We start from the raw sequence: 24137 nt of genomic DNA, 5'->3' as shown, positions 1-24137 counted from the left end.
GACTATGGGATGGTCATTCCAAGATTATAGGAGCAGGTTTCCGATACAGCTAGAATTCTTCGAATTCTCCGACTGGGTATCTGAAATTGTTTAGCTCACTGTGATTCTGCCCCTCTAAAAGTGACCTAATTTCCTCACTATTATCTGAGATGGGACCCCAGCCACAAACAAATGTGCAAATCAAGACCTGGAGTCCATAAGCTGTGGTGTTCCAGGGATTTTGTTAGTTTTATTGGTTAGGGAGGAGGTGCAGTAGGAAAGTTGGCTGGCCGGAAGGAACACAGGAGGAGATTAGTTCTCTCACGCTGGTGCATGGGATTTCCTGCCCCATCAAAAGCTACAGGCTTCTCTTGTGCATTCCAGCTACAGAAATGTAAGATACTTCTCAGATCAGATTACTTTCGAGAAAATGTGTATTTCCCCTACACAAAGCGCCCACTAGGCAGATCTGTCAGCACTCTCCCTAAGCCCCGGTTTCCTCTGGTGTGGGTTTGTCCCAGCACATGCCACAGAACCACGGCCAGATTAGCTCCCGCTGTCTCTCCTCACCCCACAGCTCCCACCAGAGGACACACTGCAGCCTCCTGTGCCACATGGCTGGCCACATGGACTGAATCCAGTGACAAGGTGCGAAAACCATTCTTGGAAATTTTACAAATGTTGACTGAAAGCAAGCCATTTTACTCAGCCCACGTGGTTCAAAGCTGTCACTTCTTGAATGGGAAGACAGAACTGCTGCCATTCCCTGGGCTGAGTTCACACACAAGCAATGGCCAAAGGGGCGAGAAAGTATCTGCCTGGTCAGCGCTGGGGCGGTAAGTGTGGGAAGAGGAAGTCTAGCTCTCCACCGCAAAGAGCTCCTCCGTGTAGAATTCTCTCCACAAGAAAAGCCTCAGGGTATTTTTGGTCATCTCATGCTAAGTGTGACACTGTCTTTGCCTGTGATTCTCCATTTGGAAACCTAGTGTGAATTAACAACCGTGGGCCAGCCATGCAGCCCTACCCCTCTTTACTGCCCGCTTCCTGCAGGAGTGAGCCCCCACAGCCTTCTACGGTCTCCATAACCCTGCACCCACCAGGAGCCCAGAGCAACTGGGCCAGGAGGAGAAACGGTATACACTCTGGGGGCAGTTAGGGTTTGGAAGTGAGACTAGAAGTTATTCTCTGGGTCTGTCTGGGCCATTATCTTAAACAAAGAAGAGCTAAACTTGGAAGTTATGAGGTAGACCAATCCAGCCTGCCAACAGAAGAGGATGAAGCCAACATCTGGTGGAAAACTGCCAGGTCCTGACAGCTTTGCTCACTTCTTCCAATCCTTCCTCAGGTGCAGCAGCATTTCTGCCCTTACACTGATATCTCTGTAGCCTGGATCCTTAGAGTAAAGTTTCCTTTTCAGGTTAACAGGCTCACACTGAATTTGAGATCTTGCAAATAAAGAGTCCTCACCAATATACCTATCCCTGCTCATTTCCGTGTGTCTGTCCTTTCTGATTCACAGTACTTTGAATACACTTATAAACACTCAACACACTGAGCTGTTCTTATTTGTTTAAATATCTGATGCCTCACCTGGAACTGAGAAGTCTCTGAGGGCAGGGGACACTATTTTTTTCATCTTTCCTTCACTTATTATTGCAAGCCTGACACACAGCAAGTGTCCACTGAATGTTGTTTGCTGAATTGAATCCAAACCCATGTGAAATTTGGCTGAGGACATCTCACCTGCTGGCAGTCATTTACCTGGTCATCTGAACCCTGTGAGGGTGGGTGTGGTAAAGTTTTTTTTGGAAGCTAAAATTTTGGCAAGACTACAACCCTGTTTCTCTGGAAGGGTTTGCTTTGTTTCATTACAATAGAAGAGCAGGATAAATAATTTTTCCTGTAAGAAATATGCTTCCTCTTTTTTGACAATTTTGACAGCCTATTGTTTAAGTCTGGAAAAGGAGTCCAAAAAATAAGGTAAAGAGGAAGCCTGACTCAGGAGTCTTTCCCAGATGCTATTGGTATCTTGAGACCATTCAGAGAGGTAATTTACACACACATGCATATATACAACAGAATTTAAGTGGATTTCGTGTTTCCGCAGAGTGTCCAAATACTAACATTTGCCATCTGGCCTTCTCAGATGGCTGTTTCTGATGTCTGCCCTGAAGACTAGGTTTGCCTTTATTTATTCTTCAAACATTTATGGAGCCTGAGCACTGTGCCAGGCACAAGGGATGCAAAGATGGAAATCTGCACCTGCTCTCAAAAAGTGAGTTACAGACCATGAAAAAGCAATTGCACAATAACGCAGTGACTGTTCTAGTAAAACTAAGATGTGCTAAAGTGAATCTTACAACAAGATACCATGGGAGTGTGGGAGAAAGATGACTTAGGCTTGCCTGGGCAAGACATGAAAGAGTTCAGAAAGGTCGGAGGAGAATTAAGAGAGAATAAAGCCATAAAAAGGAAAGAGAAAAGAACATGTCAAGTTCAACAACACTGAACAGTCACCTAAAATGAACACACACAGTGACCACAGGACTTGGCCATTTAGAAGCCATTGCTGATCTTTAAATATATGACCTCTTAAGTATTTGCACAGAAACCTAACAAATGCTCTGCGTTTGCATCATCTGCATCATTTGGATGCTTGTTATCAATGCAGAATCCCAGCTCTCTGTTCCCCCTAGAGATTCATGTGCACTGATCTCAACCATACCCTTCCCTAGAAAAGTGGCAATTTGGGATGAATGATCAGATGGGAGACTTGTAACGAATGGTTTGTGCAGACCTAGGGTGTCAAATAAAAATAAACGTGACAGTTCTGCATAGCAAGGAGCAATATTGACACCAGACAAAGGCGGTGAATTCTCTGCCCGCTATGCTCAATTAACCAATTCTGAGACACCAGGGTTTCAAAGAGAGAAAAAGTTTATTGCCAGGCATGAAGCAGATCAGATGGCCTATGGGCCCCCAAATCTGTCTCCCTGAGTCTAGGAGGTTCAAGGTTTTTATGGATTCTAACTAGGAGAGATGAGGTCATTACAATTTCAATAGCAAGTATAACCAGAAAGGAAGGGAGACAGAGTTATCTCAATAGCAAGTGTAGGCAGAAATCATTTACAAATATAAAGGAGTGAAACTGGACCGGAACCAGTTAATGGCTGACTAAAGTTCCTCCATTAGCATTAAAGCCTTTGCCCTTAAAAATTTCTAAGGTTTAAAAAAAAATGGACAAAGGCACAAGATAAAGGCTTTTACAATCATTCTCAGGGCGCTGTATGACACTTCAGAGATTTCAAGTTTTTCTCTCTGTCTACTCTAATATATCAGAAAGAATAAAGGCATATTTACATAATGATTCAGTAGTCATAGTCATTCGTTAACTCCTAGCCCACTAGTGACAATATATAGAGCATTCTTATCCATAATCTTGATTTAAACAATGTGGGTTATGTAGAAAATATTATTATCATCATTTTACTGACCAGGAAACTGGAGCTTGAAGAGGTTGAATGCTTTGTCAATGACCACAGGGGTAATAAATGGCATAATCTGGATTTGAATTCAGATCTTTAATTTACTGGCAGACAGAAGATTCTATTCACTAGAATGAGCAAAAATGGTTCTTTAAGGATCTGAATGAAATATTAGTTAAGAAAATTCCATTTTCTTTGCTCTAATTGTGGGCTTGTCAAGCAGTTTCTTCATGATTGATATGACTTCCCTTGAGAGACAAACTTTTTGTAAATGAATAAATTGACAATCTCACTCATAATTTTTTTTCTGAATTGATTAGAATAGGCCCAAGAGAGTTGATAAACTGAATTTCTGAATCATCAAAGCTCAGAGTCTGCCATAACCCATATGCACTTTACAATGAGACATGCTGCAGTGAAGGGTTGGAGAGAAAGTACATTGGAAATGGGCACCTCTGAGAATCAATCGATCTACAGGGTTAACTTCCTCAAAATGACCAACTCTTCATTCACAATGTCTAATGAAGTTAGGTCTTATTTGGGCCAACTATGTATGTTACCCAAGAAGTTTAATCTGGTGGGTAAGGTGTGGCCTCAGGTGGTTCTGGGATGTATAATCATTTCTCCTTATCGGCCATGTGGACAAATCATGGTTTCATGGAGGTCAGTCTGGTTAGAAAAAGTACTTGGCCAATGATGGCATCCTCTTCTTGGGAAAGGAGTGGACAAGAATAAGTTAGGGCTCTAACCAGATGGTCTTGGCTTCAGGACAGGGTAGCAGCCCTTAATGGAAAGTGGATTAAGATTGAAAACAAAACCAAGAAAAACACCCAACAATATATCATGGTGTTTAAGGGCATGGGCCTTCAGAACAGGCAGAACTGATTTCAGGTCCCAGCTCTGCTAACAGTGTGGTCTTGGGCTAGTCACTTAAATTCTCTAAGCTTCACCTGTAAGGCAGGATTAATAGCAATAACTAACTCACAAGTTTGTTGCAAAAAACACGTAATATAAAACAACATAGTGCTTATCGAAGAGGAAACAATTTGCAAATGTCATCAGCAACATCATCACATGGTCTGGGCATTCCAAATGGAGTTTGGGTAAAGGCTTCAGAGGATGGGCTCCTGGGCCAAGGATATGCCCCAGGCTTACCAGGAAGAGGTTGATGAGCAGTGTTCACCTGCTAGTGGATGCAGGTGGTCTGGGCTGGTGGACCTTTAGTATTGCACTTGCAAGGTCATGAGAGGCTGGACACAAACAGGCTTCTAGACAGAAATTAATTTCGGAGGGCCAGCCCTGGGTGCTTGCCAGTCAGATTTTTTTTCTTTGTAACCACAATAAAACCTTTGATTTAAAAAAAAATGCCTTAAAACTGTTGGCTAAAATCATTTATATCATTCTGGTCAGGCCTGTCTTTCTCAATCCTCATACAACCTCCCCTCCCCCCACCCCCAGTCTGAAAAACTACTGATGAGTTTATTGGAAATGTCTTGTTCTTTATTCTGTGATGGAATGATTTCCCTAGAATATAAACAAAGGGAAAGGCCTGCAGGTGACATTAAATCAAGCTGGTAGAAGGAAAGATGTACATATTCCCCCTAGCCCTTGGATAAATTGGAGAAGTGCATCATCTCCCAGGATTTCCTGATGAGATTAATACTCAGTATTTCTCAGTGGACTTTCTTACACTATTCCCAGGGCTCCTAAGAGATGTAAATTGTGATGCAAGACGGCTAGTTAACCACCTGCTAGAGCCAGGCAAATAAAACCACCATATTACATTACTTCATTTAGCCAGCCAGTATCCTGAATTCCCCCAGATCTGTCATCTGTCCTCCAAGCCCCAGGTCTGTGCTTTGATTTTGCCAACCACAGAACTGCAAATAATTCTTAGCCAGTAGGGAAATGATGAATTCTTCTCCTTGTTTTTTATCTTCACACTGCGGTATATAGATTAGCCCATCTCAGCAAAATTACTCTGTCCTTTCTCTTTCTCTGGGGTCAAAGTTTGGCCTTAGGCACCAGATTTTCAATCCCTTGCTTCTTACTTTAGGGACTTTTTTTTGGTGAAGTGCTGGAACTCAGAGGTCAAAACCATTAACATTGTCAAGGATGCCTTTTGCAGCCTGAGAGCTTGGGCCCTAGCTGCTTAACAGAGTTCAGCAAAAGCTGGCAAGAGAGTTTGATATTATTTGACCTCTTTTCCTTCAGTTCAGAATATGAATAGGTTTCATTTAATTAAGCATAAATGATACAAGAAATGTTTGCTAACATTTATAACAAAAGAAATAAAATATGACTGAGAGAGGGAGTAGATGAAGATGGTAGCCAGGTGGATCAGAAGGAGTTTTCCTCCAGCTACAACCTTCAGGTTAGGTAGTAAACACACTTAACCCACCCCCTAAAACTCTACCTCCACCTTGTCTGTAAAAGAACTGCTAGAAATGTTGACCTGTTCTAAATCATACCAATCAAGAAATTTTCCTTTTGTTTTTTTTTTTTTCCTTTTATGTGTTGATCATTCAAAACAAAACATACTTCAATTTAGGCTACTTCATATTGTTTCTTTCTGTGAGTCCCAAGCCTCTTTTGGAATCGAGCCATTTGCTCTTTGGGATCATGTCCTCTTGCTGGAGAGAGGAAGCAATGGGCCAGTTTGAGGCCCGGAAACTTCCCAGGCTTTCAGGAAAGCCAGGGGGCCTGGGTGGTCATCTCTTTGAACTTGCTTCCCTTAAAGTAAAATGCAGAGAGAAAAGGATTTGCTGAACTCCAGTTCTCCAGGGCCAGATCTCCAGGGCCAGTGATTTGTAGCAATTGACAAGGTGAAGCCTCTTCCCTAGGGAGCTCTTTGTTTGTCCTCTCAAATGTCAAATAGGTTATGAGAGCAGGAAACCCAAGGTCAGCTTCCACATGGAGCAAGCCCAAAAACTGGCGCACTCCAGTGTGAAGCCCAGGAGTATATTTTCATTTATGTTTGACCTGGTCTTCCTCCACACCCAAGGATTTTCCTTATTTTCTTTTCCCTCTCCAAACCCAGAGGGAGAGAGTTTAAGTGTTCAATAGCCCAGCATCTCAAGAAAAAAAAACCAATAATAAAAAGAGCAAACCCTGATGACCCGCAAACACTTGGTATCCCTTCAGTTGTTGCAACTTGAAGAAATCACAGTCAATATCAGGGCATGAGATTTATTTGCAAAATATCAACCTGTCAGCAGGCACAAAGAACTGCTGCTTCTGTTCTCATGACAAAGGGACTCAAGCAGATGTCTTGATAATGAAAACTCCCTAGTTTACAAGAAGGCCTTTCATCTGCAAGGTTATAGCCTTTCAAAATAAAAGAATAATAAAAAATAACCTGGCAATATTTGCCACCAAGATCTTAAAACAATGTTATTAGTTAGGTTTCTAGATTTAAAATTGATTAATTTTTTTTTTTAATGAGTGCCTACTATGTACAAAAACTGGTGGACAGTGACAAGTTTTCTATCGGTCCAAAAACCTGAGCTTGATTGATACAGTATTTGACCCAATAGAGCTGCATGCTCATGTTGGCTACTTAGAATTATAGAATTACAGAGTTTATAGGGAACTTTAGAAGAGACCAAAGCCCAGGGAGATGAAGTGACTTGTTCAAAGTCAGCTATACTGCTCCCAAGCCAGGACAAGACCACAGGTCTCTTAAGGTCCTGTCTAGGATTCTTTCCCTTTTTAGGTTACCAGAGACTTGCCCACCTAAGAGTTAGAAGGAGAAAGAAAGATACTTCAGCAGCAGGGATTGGTGGTACAGATGACTTTAGGAATCTCAAAATTGGGGCTTGCTAGTAGGGAAAACCACCTGTAATTACTGCTCTGGTCACCAGAGAAAGTTAAAGAAAAACCAAAACCAAAAGCACCTATTTGGCCCTATAATACGGAACAATGTAAAGAACAGAATAACTATTCATTCTCAAGAGAGCTGGTCTCTCCTAACGGAAGCACACCTATTGGTACAGCCCCCTCATACCAGTAGAGTGCAATGGAAGTAATGCTACCTAACTCCCAAGACTGAGGCGTAAGAAGTCTTTCATCTTTCACCTTGGAGTGCTCACTCGTGGCATGCCTCTTCATAGCACATGGCCACCATGCTTTGAGGAGACCAAGTTCTCACTTAGAGAGATCATGTGTGAGCCCTTCAGTGGAACAACCTCCACGGAGCCCTCAGCCACCAGCTGGCATCAACAGCCAGCCATGAATGAGCTTGTTGGATGACCCATCCCTTCAAGATTTCACATGACTGCAGCCGGATCCAACATCAGACTGCAACTGCCTGAAAAACCCTAACTGAGGGCACTCCAGCTGCACCCAGCCAACGCAAAGTATGACGATAGTGTTTTCAGCCGCTAAGTTTTTTGTTGTTCATTATACAGCAATAGCCAACCTGAACAATCCTTTTATACAAAATGGGACAGACTGAGTGATATGAAAGTTCACTAAAAAAGGCATCATTTTAAATTAAGAACTTCCAAGAGGATTTTTTTAAAAATCATAACACAACCTGAAAGGGAGAGGTATGAATTTTCATGGAGTAAATGCTGGCAAACTGTGAGGTTTACAAGAGCAAATGACCAAAAGCATTAGACATCAAGGACGCTGAGGGAAAATAGAAACTGTTCAAAGCTAAACTTAATGAATGCCCAAGGGTATTCATTATGCACGTCACCCCAGCGATAAATACTCCAGAAGTAAATCAAATGGAGGACGATGCAGGAGAGCGAAGAAATGCAAAAAGTAATCAAGGGGAAGAAAGAAGCAGATGCTCTACTTGGTACAAAACCATCTGGAACACAGCAGAGGAGGGTGAGGCAGCATGGGATGAACAGAATATCAGGCCTTGGAGACAGCAAGAGATTGCCCAAGTAGTTCAGAGTAGAATAACAAGCAAAGTTAAGTGGGATAATAAATATTTCAAATGCACATGGAGGAAGAGAGTCAGGGCATGTGACAAGTGGTCTGAGAGCGACAAGGAAGGACATTTATGAACAATGACAACCACATGGGCTAATGGAGTGATGATCATTCACTAATCGGGTTTGGGTGCTAAATATTAATAGTGGCTACCCAGGTTGGGCCTTAGAGTAATTCAACCAGTTACAAGATTTAAGCAGAAATCATCAAATTCTCTCACTGGATCCCAAAGTTCCCCCAAATTTTATTTTTTTATTTTATATTTTATATTTCAATTGGACACTTAGTTAAAAAAAAGCTTTGGATTTTATACTTTCTGTCAACGATCGCCAATATTAGGGGCCAAGTGCCTGAGACAGACTTACTTATTCCAAGAGGAGATATTTGGTGGAAATCAAAATTGGCTCAGAATTGGGGTTCTAATGACCTTGGGGAGTGAGAACCTCACCTTAGAGTGAGGAACAACACTTTGGAGAAGAATTCAGTTCAGTGTGTCCCCAATATTATCAAAACAGCACCAGGCCTATTACCTCCTCATTTACCTCTTCATTGAAGTCTCCTGCAAGGTCCCAAGCATATTAGGGTAAATTGGGTGGAGGTTATTAACCATATTTTTAAACAAAATGCACTTAAGAGAGCTTCTGCTAAATACCAGAAATTGGGCTGCAAGTTTTACAAATATTAAGATAATTCCAAGAACAAATGAAATTGAATTATGAGTGATGGAAGCAGGGAAAAGCTCACTGACAAGGCCCATATCCTGAACAAGATATACCTTCAAGATTAGAAAAGTAAGAAATATTATTTTATTGCAAAACAAGAAAGCACAGGCCTGTGGAAAGAGGGCCAAACAGCAATTATCAGCACTAATAATCAGCTGCTAAAGAGGAAGGAGAGATTCATGTTCCAGACAGGTTCATCTGCTTCGTTCTCACTCTGAGGAAAAGGCAAGAAAGACAAGGATGCAGGTGCAGTGGGAGGTATGACTTCACCTCAGATTCTTTTCTCTTTTCTATGTGTACATGCTGTCCAGAAGCTAACAGTAGCTCTCAAATTTTTATTAAGAATTCATTGTAATCTTAAGCTTATTTTCAGGTAACAAGAGACACCTGAGTCTCACTCCCTGAGGTCATTAGAACCCCAATTCTGAGTGTCTTATTTAGATTTGTTGTTGGGATTTTTGTTTTCCAACAACAGACATGACTTAGCTACTCAGTTACTGGAAGACAACACCCTAAACCCTGAGGTAGATTTCAAGATATATTTGTAGGTTGTACAAGACATAGGGTCACCAACAGCCAGGGCCAGGGAAGGCAAGAGAGTTGCACAACTGAGAATCATAAGTAAGTGTCATCTAGTCCCTGTAATGTATATTTCTCCACAGACTCGGAGCCCATTTCCCAAGTAACTCTCACTTGCTACATGCCAAGGATGCTTTTTCAATAAATACATCCCAGAGGGCTCACCACAAGAATAGACACACTTTTATTCTTCTCTTAAATATCCAACTATTTAAGAGTTGGATAAAGTCTTTGTAGAATCCATAAAGAGAGGAGTAGCTCTGAGAATCAACCAGAAAAAGGGATTAAATACCGAAGAGCTATCACAAATGAAATAGTGTTCACGACCACCCTGGGGGTGGAGGGGATGTAAACAGGCCCATCTGTTCCTTACAGAGGCATAGGGATGACTCACATACCCAATATACACACTTTCCACAGATGTATACATGTGCGCGCGCACACACACACACACACACACACACACACACACATCAGTCCCAGAGGCACCATCCCTTTGAGGGATACTCTGAGTACCTTTGGGTTGAAGGCTGATATACTCTAAGTCAGCCCCCAAATGAACACTTTAGCAGGAGTCCTTATCCCTAATGCAAATAGTGCTGAAGTAATTATCTATCAGTCTCCCCATGTTGTATGTGGATGCAGGCCCAGGGTGCCTAGACCTTTGCATTAGTTATCCATTACTGCATAATAACAAATTACTTCTAAACTTAGCAGCCTAAAACAAGCATTTACGTTTTCATACAGATTTTGAGGGCCAGGGACCCAGGAACAGCTCATTGCACCTGGTTCAAAACTCTCATGAAGTTGCAGTCAAGATGCTGGCTGTGATGGCTGTTGTCCGAAGGCTTGACTGGGGCTGGGAAATCTGCTTTCAAGATATCTCACTCAGTGGCTGTTGACTGATGGCTTCAGTTCTTTGCTGCCTGATTCTCTCCATAGGGCTGCTTGAGTGTTGTCACGACATGGCAGCTGGCATGAATTCCAGGAGGCCAGGCTCATCAGGTACCATCTTGGAGGCTGGCTACCACAGCTTTCCAGCTGAGCTCCCACCTGGTTCCTGATTCTCACCAATCCTTGCTGGTTCCCTGGACTGCAACCTAGTTTTTCCACTTGGTAGGCTTCAAACTGCCATCTAAGCAGTGGGCACTCATGACTTTAAATACTTTTTTTATTGTTTGAAATTTTTACAGTGAGAATGTATCTTATAAATTATTTTCAAAATAGAATACTGGCAACTTGATAATGTTACCCAACTTTTTCTGGTCCTCCCACTGTTTTATTTTTATTATTATTGTGGAGTTTAAGACTATAATGTTCTGGATTTCTTACCAACTAAATATTGAGATTTGTAGCGCATTTACTATTATTCAGATTCACTGGATTTCTTCATTTGAATTGGGTTTTGGCTTCCTGATGACCACAATTGTAATTATCCATGCATGGATATATTTTAAGATATGTTCATAATTTTCTGAGTCTCACCAATCTATAATTACAAAGAGGTCATACTTCATTAATACAGTGGCTACAAGTCATAGAATGCACCTTTATTATTAAGTGTATACACATTAAGAATTATTAAACATTCCTGTTGTATTAAGTTTTTGATCATTATGAAATTCGGTAATTTTGATTGTGTTTAAACCTATGTGTTCTGATTATAATTTATCATAGCAACTTTTTTGGGGGGGGGGGGTCAATGCTTTTATGGTATATCCTTTTCTTTCAACTTTTCATTTAAGGTATATATTTGGTAAACAGTTAATATAGATGAGTTTTTCCCAAAAAAAATATAGTTAGCAATCGTAGTAGGTTGAGCAGTGGCCCCAATAAACATATAAAGCATATGTCCAAGTCCCACCTCTGGTAACTGCGAATATGACCTCATTGGAAATAAAGGTTTCTGCAGATGTAACTAAGTTAAGGACCTCAAGATGAGATCATTCTGGGTTAACCAGAAGCAACAGAAGATCCAATAATAAGTGGCTTAAACAATGAGAAGATTTTATTTTCTCATATCTCATTAAGTGTGATACACATCTGTGTAATTTGGCAATCCTAGGATGCCATCAGAACTCAGGGTCTTTCCATATCTCTGTTCTGCTGTGCTCAGCATGTTGACAACTACCCCTCAATTGTAGGACAAGCTGTCGGGGCCCTCACATCCTCTCATAGCCACATTCAGAAGCAAGAAAAGGGCAGTTTTCTCTTGTGCTCCTCATTTTAAAGAACAAAGAAACCTTTCCCACAAGCATTCAGGACAACTTCCCTTTGTTTCTCATTGGACAGAATTATATCACATGCCCATTCTTTTCTCAGCGAGGGAGATGGAATTACCATGATGACTTAGGCTCATCAAAATTCACCCCTCACCCTGGGGTTGAGGAGGAAGCCAGCCTTGCCTGAAGATGGCAATCCAACACCTGAACTAATCATGGTACCGTTACTAGGGGCAAAGAGGTGTGAGCTATGGGATGGGCCATTGAGCAAATGGAGTCAATGGCGGGAGCTCTCCTCAGGATACTGCGGGGCCCCAACCTCCTCTTCCCACCCCGCAATGTCACCCAGATATTTCCGAGAGATCTCCCAGAAAGCTGTCTTTTGTACGGGTAGGAAAAGGCAATGATACAATTACCTCCTCACAAAAGGAGTGCTCTTGGGCCCTCCTGCTCTCCCCGGAACTCACACCCAACCTCCACAATGAAAGGAAACAGCAGAGGAAGTCTCCTCTTCACCATAGCCTAGCGCATGCCCCTGGAGTCTTCTTTTCCTATCCCAGAATTCCATCTTCCCAGGATGATTGAGAGGAAGACTGTCCACTCCCTTCAGGGCAAATCCCACTAGCACTGACCCACACAGCATGGGGTGAAGTCTTGTCTCATGGCTTTCATGAGAAAGCACATCAGGAAAATAGAGCCCCAAATAAGTAAATTCAGGCCTATTCAGCTTGGAATAGCATCATGTGAAGGGTATCAACCGTGCAGCCAATACCAACTTATGCCAAAGTTCAGGTCATTTTCACAGTCTCGTTACATGTATGATATCAAGTTTAGGCCTGTATAACTTTCCTGTCACATTTGTGATCCCTGGTTCCAAAGTCTGTAGGCAACTGTGTAAGAGCACACACATAAGAATAAGCAATAATATCAGGTAGGGGTTGGCAGACTTTTTTCTCTAAAGGGCCAGATAATAAATATTTTAGGCTTTAAGGTCCATACAGCCTCTGTCACAATTACTTACTGTTATAAAGCAAAAGTAGCCACAGACAATATGTAAATTAGTGAGCATGGTTGTGTTCCAATAAAACTATTTACAAACACAAGCAAGGGCCTGGATTTGTGCTACAGGCATATTTCACTGCCTGCTGATATAAAGCATAAATCCAAATAGAGAAAATATTTCTCCCAAAGAAATAAAGATGTCTAGAAATCTTTACTTTGCTAAAATGAACAATTTGCATTAATAACATTTAAATATCTGCTGTCAGGAAAACCTTGATTCTGCAATTTTTCCCCCAAACAATGGCTGGGTGTTCACGAATTTTTTTTCTGGAGCAAAGATCCCAGAGCTGGGAATTCAAGCTTTCACATCTTAGGAGGCAGGTACTGTTTTAAATTTTAAATGGCCATTTTTCCAGCTTCTGGAAAAAATTTGTTTTTTTTCTTTTCACATGGGCAGGCACCAGGAATCGAACCCAAGTCCTCTGGCATGGCAGGCGAGCATTCTTGCCTGCTGAGCCACCGGGGCCTGCCAAAGTTTTTTTTTTTTAATTTTAAAGTAGTTTTCAAGTTTCAGCCAAGACACCCTACCACATCATCACAGCTCACTTTTGGAGAGCGTGAAGTACTTTGAGAATAACTGGCAGGCTCCAAGCCCATTGCCAACCTCCCCAAACTTCTGATCCTATTTACATTGCTATAAAATGGAGAAACAATGACAAAGTCCAAGGTTGTTGCAAGGCTGTGTCACTTTTAATCTCCAGAGACATTTGCCACCCAGAACCACCCTCCTCCACTTCATATCCTATGAACACATATTTTTATCAGAGAATTGATTTCCAAAGTGAACAGTTTTCCAAACTGTTTATTTCACTACGTGCTTTCCTTCGAAAGGCACAGATGCTCTTTGCTGTCTCCCTGGAGAAAACAGTAACTCATCCTCGGCCGCCAACACTGCTCTAGCAGGAGGCTTAAGTCCAGGAAATTTTAATCTCCTTTAAAATAATGCCCATTGATTATAGATAGCAAACACTTACTGTCTTGATCCACTCTCATGTGTACTTACTGAAATTTATTTACTCTGTCCCATCATCAACCACAGATGCCCTGCTCAGAAAGGCACTCAAGCAGTACCAGAAAGCTTGACGTTCGAAAGCTCGGATAAGCCCTGACGTTCCGCTCAGGGACAGGATGCCTGCAGGTGTGTTCTCCCAGGTGTGGAACAGGTGCCAAACTCCCTTCAATGTGCGCACAACAGGGAAACTAGCAAACAGTAGGAACTGGCTAAGGCTAAATACCAAGAAGACTGGCAAGTGAGCATTTGTTTTATAAATGCATTTAGACCAGCAAAATAAGTAAAAATAAATATTATTAAATTTAGTAACCGCCCCATATTGTTGTAAGTATAAGGCAAGTCATGTCATACTTTCAACCTCGATCCATTTCCCATATATACCCACTAAAAAGTGCCACTATTTTACCAGAAAGACCTGTCAAGTAGTTTTAACGGATAGATCTGGAGCATTTAACACAAAACTATCCATGGTGTATCTAGCCTTCTCTAGCTTTCAAGACACAGAGTCTTAGAAAAGACTGTCTGTCTTGGCCTACTGCCTCTCTCTTCCATGGCTCTTTTTTTCCTAACTTCTCCATTACAGTTGTCCCAAAACAGTTTTTTCAGGACTCCATGGTACCGGGTCAAGTGTTGAATGAAGGGATTTCTCCCATTTTTTCCCCTTCCATTTCCTGTTTCCAACAACACAGGGATGGTGGAGGAACACAATAGTAGGGCAGCACCCAAGATAGAAATACCTGTTCCTGTCCTTCTTTTTCCTGGGCACATTTGACTTCCGTGGATTCAACAATAGCCCAAGCAAAGACTCAACCCTATCAGATGCCCTCAGGTCATGACCCTCGGGTAGTAAAGTTCTCAAATTTTACCATATCCTGGAGGGCTTATTCAAACTCAGATTGCTGCACCCTCCCCGCAAAGTTTCTGATTCATTGGTCCAGACTGACCAGTTCCCAGATGACGGTGACCCTGCTGGTATGGTGATCCCGCTTTGCCCACGGGCTTTAGGCCTTCAGATCTGATGGAATCAGACCTGGGAACTTCAAGGAAGCAAATACAGTTATCCCTTCCATGTCACAATTTTCCCCAGCATGATTTCCATCCGGGTTGTCATAAGAAACTAAATGGGAACTTTGAGGAGTTTTGCAGAAGCCATAAATGACATGCCAAGGCCAGCAGATGACACAGAAAAAAGCTTAGAAGCTCCGAGATGCATATTAAAATCATGGGTCCCAAGCATAGAATTCTCAGTGGTCTGGGAAGTGCTCCCAAGAAACTGAGGAAAGCGATGAACCTGAAGGAGAAAATAGAGTTGATATGTTTCCTTCAGGCAAAACAGCAGCTGTGACCGGCTGCCATTACTGCGTTAATGAGTTAGACTGTAAGGCAGATGAAGGAAAAAGAGAAGAAAATCCGACAAGCCATTGCTGCAGCTACACCAAGACTGCAAAGCATTTGCATAAACCACGAGATCTGTATCTCTCTCCCTTAGAAAGTACAACATTCTTTTGGGTGCACAATTGTTTTAAAGAAGGCACTCTGGCATCATATGAGGAAAGGCTAAGTCCTTATATGACTCCCTGTAGGAAAATGAAGGTGAAAGGTCTACCTCTGGATTTTCAGGTCAGCAAGGCTGGTTTGAAAATTTGAAAAAAGGTTTAGCCTATGCAATTAAAAATAATGGTAGAAGGCAGGCCATGATAGCTTAGCAGGCAGAATTCTCACCTGCCATGCCAGAGACCCGGGTTCGATTCCCAATGCCTGCCCAGGCAAATAGTAATAATAATAATAATAATAATAATAATAATAGGAGAGGCAGCTTCTACCAATCAAGAGACAGCTAAGGAGTTTCCTGAAACCTGGAAAAAACTGATTGAAGAGAAAGTCTACAAACCCTATATTGGAGGGAAAAAAATGCCTCGGAGGATTTATATTAACCAAGAAGAGAAGCGAGGCTCAGGTTCTAAAGCCTCAAAGAATAAGATAACCCTGCTGTTTTGTGCCACTGTCATAAGGTTCGTAATAACGACAGCCCTGATATATAAAGCTGCTAACCCCGAGCTTTGAAAGTAAAGGACAAGCACCAGCTGTTTCTTTTGTTTTTAATTTTCATATTTATTTTGTATTTTTTTCATACAGTAATTTTACTTAACATTGACCTATGTTAAGTAAAGCCTATGACCAAATGCACTTAATCTAAACTTTACAATAAGGTGCTGTAAACACCCCCTAAAAGTGTTTCTTCATAGAAGTGTTTTCTCTGACACAAAGGGTCAAAACATTAAATGCGGAATTTCCAGATCACAGTGGCACCAGACCCCTAACCCCCACAATGTGGAAGGGATGGCTGTAGTCCTGTGAAAACAGCCAGCCACATCTGCCTCTGCCTCAAGCAGATTCACCTCCTGCCAGATCCAATGTCCAGACATGAGGACAAGTTGAGCCAAGGAAGGCCAGGTCTTAGAATGCAGGCAGATCAGGAAGTTTGAACAAATACTAAAGGGGCTATGGGGCTGAGTCCCAGCCCCATCCTCTTACTGTAAGCACAAGCAAGTCCCTTCATATCTTTAAACTACAGTTTTTTCATCCGTAAAATGGGGTCCATAATCATAGCTACAACTTCAGGGAGTTGTAAGACTTAAATGAGGTAATGCATGTAAAACACTTAGTCAAATGTTTGGAGGATTCCAAATAGGCTAATTGTAAATGCTCAACGAATGTCAGTCTATTAATAATATTCCTAACATGGGAATAAGGCTGGGACTTGGAATTCAAAGGGCTGACATACAAAGACCTGGGTACAAAGCCTGGCCTGAGGCTGGATAATCAGGCTAAATGAGGAAGAGAAAGAAGCGATACAAATAACACACAAGGCAGGGGTAAAAGTAAGGTCTGCGGCACAGATTTCCTGCCCAAACTGGAACAAGGTATCCTTAGGTGCTATGGAGATCTACTGTGTGGTTGGCATTTGGGAGATCACACAGCAAGAACCTAGCCAAGGGAGACTGGGGTTCAGGGTAAGGTACAAGACAGTTGTGCTACCTACATTAGAGGGTGATCAAAAAGAATGATGATGCCAAGTTAAGGAGCCACTAACCTTGAATTGGTCCCAAGGTCTAGAGCAGGACTGAGCTTACAGATGAAGGTGAAGGAGTCCAAATACAGTGGTCAAAGAGATGAAGCAGAGGGTGAAGACTTTAGAGTATCTACAGGTCTCTACCATTTTTGGCTCTTCTAGGCAACACCTATGCCTACTAAGACATATGAAATAGGTCACAGTCCCCAAATCCGCTCCCTTTAGGGTTAGAAATAAAGTCTGCTCTCTGGTGACCTTCTTCCTGAGTTCCTAACTAATCAGTCTTGGGAATCCACCTACCCAGATCTCTTGTACTTGTCATAGCTGACCACCCTGGAATTGACCCCTCTGTTCCTTTTTAACTGGAGTGAGAGCCCCTTGTCCTGTCCTGTATCCTTGCTGCCCACAATGAGCAGAAGCAAACCATGCTGCAGCTTGTGCTCCAAATACCTTGCCATATCAGTCGTCAATTTGCATTTCATCCAACTCCACAAGCTTTGTTTTAAATAAGCAATGATCTCTTTATGTCTGGTGCACTCACTGTCTTTCTGCTGTCTCCTTTTCACTGTCCTTTTAGGCATTCCTTTTGCTCCCAGTTTTTTGTGTCTCAGATCTTCCTCTTTCTAATCTATACCTTTATTTTCATGCAACACATCTGCAATATTTCCTAAGAAAAGACACATATGAAGTAAATTTGGAGAGAAATTTATATGGCCAAAGTGATCTTTATTACCCACTCATCCTGCACCATTCAGTTGATACTTGCAGTAGGTATCAAATCCTAGATTGGCAGTAGACTGGCCCTTCAGAATTTGAAGGCATATTGCTCTGTTGTTTCGCTAGATTCTAGTTTTGCTTTTGAGAAATCCAAAGTCATTCTGATTCCTGATCCTTCACGTGGCCTATTTTTTTTCTCTCTCTCTTAGAGCTTGTAGGATTATTTTTGTCCTCACTTCTCTGAAATCTCACATTGATGTGCCCTCGATGTGGATCTATTTTCACTCACTGTGAAGATGCCTAGTGAATCCCTTCAGTCTGGACGGGGTTTCCTCTGGAAAATTTTCCTGAATCATTTCATTGGCAATTTCCTGCTCCTCATTTTCTCTGTTCTCTGCTTCAGGCTTTTTTGTTATTCAGATGCTGGACCTCTTGAACTGGTCCTTAAAATAGTTAATTAAATATTTCATCCCCTTTTCTCCCATCTCCTTTGATTTTGGCTTTACTTTAGGGAGATTTACTCAACTTTATCTTCAATCTTCCTGCTGAGGTTTTCATTTCACCTATTATATTTTTTAATTTGAATAGTCTATTATTTCATCCACTGATTGTTTTCTTTTTAAATAGTTTTTCATTAGTATTTAATGGTTGCAGTATCTTTCCTCATCTTCTTGAGGGATATTAATGACAAGTTTTCATTTTTAAGTTTTCATCTCCTGAGTTTGTTGAAGTTACTTTGTTTCTGTTTTCTGTACTCTAAATGTCATGTTAGAGGCCCTCCCCAGATATTTTACAATCATTGATTCTCTACTTATCTTTGAATGGGTACTGAAAAAGCTGACTGCAATACACAGGTTCACTCACAAGTAGGATAGTGTGTTTATCCTAAGGAATGATCTGGATTCTTTTTCTCTTAATTGCTTTAAATCATAGCCATCAAGAAGGATCCTGTGTCACATTGAGCAGTACTGTGCTTGAGTATTGTGTTAAAGACAAGAAAAATAAATTAGCAAAGTCCACAACAGGCTAGATATAAGACAAATCACCAGAACAGGTCTTTTCCAAAGTTGCTAGGACTTTTGAATGTCTTTCCACTAAAATATTTTAAAGAATGAGGCAGATACACTGTCTTTCCAAATGACCTAAGGACAAGATTAGTCATCACTCTAAGCTGGAGTTTGAGTCAGATATTCTTCACAAGACTGATAATGTAGAGATGCCAATAAGTGCCCCAGCCATGAAGTTTTTTTGGAGGATCTGTTCACATCTCTGGAAAGGACATCTCTGTGCAACCCTCACCCCTGACACACCTTAATTAAAAATAACATCTTCAGGAGGTCCTTTTTACAATGCTTCACACCTACAGGAATAGATTAGAACACATTTTCCTACATAATTCAACCTACCAAAGGGGAAAAAGCATGCAATAATCTTCTTTTTTTTTTTAACTTTTTTTATTGTATAATATAACATAATACAAAGCAAAGAAAGACAAAAGTAATCATTTTTCCAAAGCACACTTCAACAAGTAGTCACAGGACAGATCCCAGAGTTTGTCATGGGCTACCATATGTGATAATCTTTTAATGAGAAACCACACACATCATCCTCCTTGGTGGACAGAGGCCACATAATTAGAAGCTTCCCTTTGGAGGATAAGCTCAGAAAAGCAAAATTCCAACATAAGGAATTTTATATTTCCTCATAATTTACCAGCATTCCTAATAGAATATATCAAAATAACCTTGATTTATGATGGGGACTTGGCACAAGATGGTCAGAAGTTTCCAGAACCCTCCTGTAGCTCCCGCATGACTTTCACTCCCTGCCAGGACCCAGCAGAGCTCTCCTGGGACAAGGATTAGAGGTGCCAGCCAGTGTCAATTGCATATCAACTCTCCTGTCTGTTTTTTGATGAGTAGCTAAGATTGCTGATGGGGCCTCTAATCTTTAGGTCACGGTTAGAGCCATGTGTCACTGAGTCATAGTTAAATGCTGTTCTGTCTGGAGATAGTGGGAAATGAGTAGGTGTGGTACATTTAGCCCACCTCTTCCTAGATGAAAGCTGCTTAACAAAAACCACCACCTCAATACATGTGGCATGAATGAATCTGTGTAGATTCCTGGGGTGGGTAGAGGGGAGGATGGGAAAAAGCCTAAACGCATAGACTCAATTATGACATAATTGAGGGTCTGACCCAATTATGACATAAAAGAAAACTGCCTGACAATGTGACTTTTAAATTACCAATTCTAATCCCAGGGTCTCAAAGCATGAGAGAGGCCCCCATCACGTTACACTGGCTAGCTGGGCTCAAATAAATATTAACACACTCCCTTCATGAGTGGGAGCCTTTTGTGTGGGAAGTGTGATATGCCTCGCCAAGGTTCCAACAGTGAAGTTTTCACCTCAGTATGATCCAAGGCTCCTAATATCCAAAGACTTTCAATTAGCTCTATGGTATCCTAATAAGTACTCACTGAGAGCAGCATTAGGTTATAACTCTTGACAAAATGGGTCTGCATGTCTTCCTTATGCTTGGGGTCAAACAATCACTCATATTGCCATGATCAGAGTCCCAGAAAGACAGGGAATATGGACAAAGTTAGGAGGCAGATGAAGGAGAAAACGTGGCTAATGTCAGTCTGCCCATCTGACAAAGGTATGCCACTGGGTCACCAAGGAAATGAGTCTAAACAAAACATTGGTTTCCCATAGTTACAGATCAACGATAGGCTAAAATACACAACAGTCTGTACCTTCCCAGTTGTTTAGTTACAGATCGACAATAGGCTAAAATACACAACAGTCAATGCTTTCCCAGTCGGTTAGTCCCACGGAAAATTAGAGAAGGATCAAATCAAGGAGATTCAAGGGACTACAGAGAGACTATAGCAATCGACCACTTATTTACCCTGTTTTTCTAAAGGTAAACAAAAGCAGAAGACTCTCCTGGTAACAAATCTTATACCTTTTGCCAACTCTAGCTATTGTATCACATATCCTCAGTGGCATGTTCTTTCCTTTTGAATAGAAAACAGGAAAAAGGAAAGTTGCAGAGATAAGTGCCAATGAGTTCTCAGTGACATTTTCAGTCTATGAGATGAGACAGTACCTACTGAAGCCTACATTTTAAAAGTACTTGGGATTAAAATTCCTTCTAGATCTGGCAAAATATCTATTAGCATTTTCTTAGAACTATTTTCATACTGAGTGAAATATGTAGTTTAAGAAAGTGTTTATATTATGATATTATTTTATATAAAACTGTAAATACATATATAGATATACATACTTAGATGACTGGAAGAATGCTGCAAAATTATGTAAAACAGTTACCTCTGGGTGGCAAGTTTCCTGGGGACTTCTTTCTTTTTTTTTTTCACATGGGCAGACACCGGCAATCGAACCTGGGTCCTCAGGACTTCTTCATTTTCAGCATTGTCTGATTTTCTGCAATGAATGTAGCAGACCCATTACTTTGAGGGCCAGTTGTGGGTCACCCCGCATCAGAAGAGGTTAGAAGCTCAGAAGACCTGGCCTCCAGCTGTCATACTAACAACTTGAAATATCTGAATTTCTCTGGGCCTCAGTTTCCTTAGCTACAAAGTAAAAGGGTTTGCCTAGAAACTCTCCCAAGTCCTTTCCCATTCCTGAAGCTAATCATCCATGATCCAGTTCTAACCATCGCTTCCCTCAGATTTATTAAAAAATTGACCTCACACATTTAACTGGTTCACCAGACCCTGCTTTTGGGCCTAAAATTATGTGCGCTGATGCAGAGATGTAAAAATCTCTTTTGTAATCCGTGTAGGATTTTGCTGCCTACTTAGCTTTGTTTCATAACCCACAATTATCTTGGAAAAACAGACAAGTCTATTTACTCTCCCATCTATGTTCGAGAAGGAAACAATCTCTCCCTTCCCCTCCTTAATAGAAAAAAAAAATCCCAAACTCTCAGGTGGGAGTCTGGATAACTCAAGAGATTTGTCAGTATGAGCTTGGAATCTTTCCCACTAAGTCCCAACTGCTTTATTTTTTAAAGCTGCTTTTGTAAGGCAGGCGAGAAAGGCTGAGTAAATAGTTAGAATTTATAAATGGTTTTTGCAAATTAAACAGAATTCTATCTCTGAAAGAAAACCAATAGAGTGGTTCTGTTCTCCCATATTATTTGCTCACAAGAAAAATTGAAAATGCCTATAAAAGCCTCTTGGTGCTGCAGGTAGACACTTTCTTATCAAAACAGACCAGAAGAGGGAATCGAACCACTCAGGAAATCACATATCCACCCCTTAATAATATTAACAGGGAAATCTCAGAGACAATGATAGCATGAATAATCATAAACATGGGCTGCAGATGGCTGAACCACAATAGTCAAACTCAATTGCTAGCTTGCTAGTGGAAAAGAATAAGCCAGAAATGAATTTAAATACGTGGTTCAAAGGTCAGCTTCTAATATTTTATCTGAGTACAATCCATATCCTGCTTTCCAGGTTAGGTGGGCAAAGACACCAAGTCTTCTGGATGAGTAGGAGCTTTCTCTGATTTAGAAATTCTGTTTAAACAGCATGAAGCTACTATCCGGCCTCCTTGGGTACCTCCCTTTGTTCTCTGTGAAGGCACCATGGGCTACAGATGTACCAACGCCCCCTTCTCTTCTCATCCTTTACAAAACAATGCGTGGCCCAGGGGAATAGGTCAAAAAGCTCTGTCTGCACGATCTCTGAATAGGCATTTGCCCTATTCATTCTGGGAAATCAATCTCCAAAGGCATTTCATATACTTTAAAAAGCTTCCCCAATAAAAAACAACTTTTGAAACTCCCTATTCAAGTGTATTTCATCCATTTCTACTGAGTCATTCGTTCAACAAACTCAGTGTATCTGCTTCCTTCTTAAAATCACGTTTCTTTGGTGGGCCACAGTGGCTCAGCAGGCAGAGTTCTCACCTGCCATGCTGGAGACCTGGGTTTGGTTCCCAGTCCCTGCTCATGCAAAAAAAAAAAAAAAATCATGTTTCTTTTTATTGGTTTGAGGATACGTGGGAGTTGTATTTGGGGTGGCTAGGGGCAGGGAGGAGGGTTTTTTTCATTTCTAGAGAAGTGTTATATCTAAGGGAGGGTACCTCTTAATCCAAGGTAGTAAAAGAGTCTGTTTACCTTCCCTGTCTTGGCATGTTCCACTTTTAAAGAGGCTTATGAGTGACTCATATTTTTGGCTGACTGTGTTCTTGAATATCAGGTCTTCTCTGAGTGAGCAACTTGTCTTCTATACAGATACCATATGCTGACCCACCCATCCCAACCTCAATACTGTTTGTCCTGCTTCCTTTGATAGGAAACCTATTCACATTCTGTCTTCCCTCCTTACACTAGGAGGCTGAGTGGGTTTGAAGAACTTGGTGGCACCAGCTCTGAGGTTCCCCTTGTCTCTACTTTTGAAGAGCTCATCACTTGTGAAGCCTCAGAAAACTCCATTTTCACTTAAGATCTACTTTCTACAACCACTGATGCTTTCAAACCTGAATCTAGATCCCAGCATAAGATAAGGAATTGAATAGATGCAGCTAGGCACAAAGGAAAGTCATGGTTAGAGAACTCTTTATAGTCCTACGTATTTACAGCATACTGTTTTTTACTTCATCATGTTTGTGAGTAATACTCATCTTCCTTCTCCCAGCTCATCCACAATTCTCTCATCCTTAAGGTGTCACCTGTTCCAAGAAGCTTCCCCTGGCCCCCCACTACCCACCATTAGGTGCTTTTATCTCCATCACTGCATTCAACTTCACTGCAGTATAATTATCTCTTGATGGATCTCCTTCTTCAGTGAGGACAGGAACTAAGTTTAATTTACTGTTAATCATCTCTGCTTGGTCTGGCACACAGAAGGTACTCAGTCAGGGTGAGAATGAATGAGCATTAATGTTGTTCAACTGATCCCTGAGTTATTTAAGAAAATAAAAACAGTTTTAAACTCAAAGGCAAAAAGTATGCAATTATGTGAAAAATAATCTGAAAACCCCTTGCAGGAACTTTTTAAAAAGTGTTACACTTGGCAGCTTGCTCTTCCATGCACTTTACTCTGCCTTGGATTATGATTGAATATCTATTTAACCCTGATGCCTCTACCAACTCCATCAGTTGAGCCACCACCACAAATAGCTCTATCACAAATGTCTCAACCACCCTTCCCAGCACCACACTACATCTACAATCCTCCTGACCACTTCTTCCATTTTTTCCATTATCTCCAGTACACATTCTCCACCTCCACTAACATCTCCTCCACCTCCACTTCCTCTACTTCTGCTCCCTCCTCCACCACCTCTACCAC

At 41.3% G+C, this 24137-nt stretch overlaps 1 long non-coding RNA gene across 1 annotated transcript in view; it reads right to left on the bottom strand.

Annotated features, from left to right (window-relative positions):
- LOC143655666 (uncharacterized) overlaps positions 1–24137 on the bottom strand; it is a 325146-nt gene that overhangs the window by 82250 nt on the left and 218759 nt on the right. Inside the window, exon 3 of the long non-coding RNA XR_013162210.1 lies at positions 21139–21252. This is a non-coding gene — a long non-coding RNA (uncharacterized LOC143655666). The remainder of the gene's footprint in view (positions 1–21138; positions 21253–24137) is intronic.

This window comes from Tamandua tetradactyla, chromosome 14 (genome assembly GCF_023851605.1).
Source record: "Tamandua tetradactyla isolate mTamTet1 chromosome 14, mTamTet1.pri, whole genome shotgun sequence".
NCBI lineage: Eukaryota > Metazoa > Chordata > Mammalia > Pilosa > Myrmecophagidae > Tamandua > Tamandua tetradactyla.
Note: the sequence above shows the minus strand (reverse complement) of the source record. Positions and strands in the feature narration are given on the sequence as shown.